The following is a 2,174-nucleotide window of genomic DNA, read 5'->3' on the forward strand; positions in this document are numbered from 1 at the left end:
TTAGGAACGAACACTTTCCAACTCCAAGTGATTTGGGAACAAACACCTTTCAAATCCTGATTAAAAATCCCAAGTGATTTAGGAACAAACACCTTTCAGACTGTGCTTAAAAATCCCAGGTGATTTAGGAATAAAAACCTTTCACACCTTGGCTAAAACCCCAAATAATTTAGGAACAAACACCTTTCAGACCTTGGTTAAAACCCCAAGTGATTTGGGAACAAACACTTTTCAAACCTTGATTAAAAATCCCAACTGATTTGGAAACAAACCCCTTTCAATCCCAAGTGATTTAGGAACAAACATCTTTCAATCCCTGGTTAAAACACCAAATGATTTAGGAACAAACACCTGTCAGACCTTGGTTAAAATCCCAAGGGATTTGGGAACAAAAACCTTTCAGACCCTGGTTAAAAATCCCAAATGATTTAGGAACAAACACTCTTCAAACCTTGACTTAAAACCCCAATGATTTAGGAAAACACCTTTCAGACCTTGGTTAAAAATCCCAAATGATTTGGGAACAAACACCTTTCAATCCCAAGTGATTTAGGAACAAACACCTTTCACACCTCGGTTAAAATTCCAACTGATTTAGGAAAACACCTTTCAGACCCTGATTAAAATCCCAAGTGATTTAGGAACAAACACCTTTCAATCCCTGGTTAAAACACCAAACGATTTGGGAACAAACACCTGTCAGACCTTGATTAAAATCCCAAGGGATTTGGGAACAAAAACCTTTCAAACCTTGATTAAAAACCCCATATGTTTGGGAACAAACACCTTTCAATCCCAAACTGATTTAGTAACAAACACTTTTCAGACCTTGGTTGAAATCCCAAGTGATTTGGGAACAAACACCTTTCACAGCTTGGGTAAAAATCCCAAACTGATTTAGGAACAAACACCTTTCAGACCTTGGTCAAAATCCTCCAGTGATTTGGGAACAAACACCTTTCAATCCCAAGTGATTTGGGAACAAACACCTTCCAATCCCAAATGATTTAGGAACAAACACCTTTCAAACCCTGATTAAAAATCCCAACGTGCTTTAGGAACAAACACTTTTCAATCCCTGGTTAAAACACCACATGATTTGGGAATAAACACCTTTCACAGCTTGGGTAAAAATCCCAAGGGATTTGGGAACAAACACCTTTCACACCTTGGTTAAAATCCCAACTGATTCAGGAACAAACACCTTTCAATCCCAAATGATTTAGGAACAAACACCTTTCATAACTTGGGTAAAAATCCCAAACTGATTTAGAAACAAACACCTTCCAATCCCAAATGATTTAGGAACAAAAACCTTCCAATCCCAAGTGATTTAGGAACAAACATCTTTCAGACCTTGGTCAAAAATCCCAGGTGATTTAGGAGTAAAAACCTTTCACACCTTGGCTAAAACCCCAAGTGATTTAGGAACAAACACCTTTCAATCCCAAATGATTTGGGAACAAACACTTTTCAATCCCTGGTTAAAACACCAAATGATTTAGGAACAAACACCTTTCACAGCTTGGGTAAAAATCCCAGGGGATTTGGGAACAAACACCTTTCAATCCCAAATGATTTAGGAACAAACACCTTTCACACCTTGATTAAAAACCCAAATGATTTAGGAAAAGACCTTTCAGACCCTGGTTAAAATCCCAAACTGATTTAGGAACAAACACCTTTTAAACCTTGATTAAAAATCCCAGGTGATTTGGGAACAAACTCCTTTCAACTCCAACTGATTTAGGAACAAACACCTTCCAATCCCAAGTGCTTTGGGAACAAACACCTTTCACACCTCAATTAAAAATCCCAAATGATTTTGGAACAAACACCTTTCAGACCCTGGTTAAAATCCCAGGGGATTTGGGAACAAACACCTTTAAATCCCAAGTGCTTTGGGAACAAGCCCCTTTCACCCCCTGGATCCCTGGATCAGATCCAGTTTTCCCTGTTTCCAGCTCCCCTGCACCACAAACCCCAAAGAATTCCAGGTTCCCGGAAGCAGCAGCCGGACAAGGCAGGAATTCCCTATCCATGGATGAAGCAGGAATTCCCTGGCCATGGATGATCCTGGAATTCTCTGTCCATGGATGAGGCAGGAATTCCCTGGCCATGGATGAAGCAGGAATTCCCTGGCCATGGATGATCCCGGAATTCCCTGGCCATGG

General features: G+C 40.0%; 1 long non-coding RNA gene across 4 annotated transcripts; it reads right to left on the bottom strand.

Annotated features, from left to right (window-relative positions):
• Window positions 1-504: 504 nt before the first annotated feature.
• Window positions 505-1,788, bottom strand: LOC113962407. 4 transcript variants are annotated; one of them, XR_003532540.1, is made up of 4 exons: window positions 1,439-1,531; window positions 1,316-1,347; window positions 958-1,021; window positions 505-563 (listed from the first exon to the last, which is right to left on the bottom strand). It is a non-coding gene; the product is annotated as an uncharacterized LOC113962407 (long non-coding RNA). The 4 variants fall into 4 exon arrangements; XR_003532543.1 differs by lacking the exons at window positions 1,316-1,347; window positions 1,439-1,531 and adding an exon at window positions 1,761-1,788; XR_003532541.1 differs by lacking the exon at window positions 1,316-1,347 and having other exon boundaries at window positions 1,439-1,468.
• Window positions 1,789-2,174: the final 386 nt, after the last annotated feature.

Source organism: Neopelma chrysocephalum, unplaced genomic scaffold (assembly GCF_003984885.1).
Source record: "Neopelma chrysocephalum unplaced genomic scaffold, ASM398488v2 Primary Assembly neopelma1_160077, whole genome shotgun sequence".
NCBI lineage: Eukaryota > Metazoa > Chordata > Aves > Passeriformes > Pipridae > Neopelma > Neopelma chrysocephalum.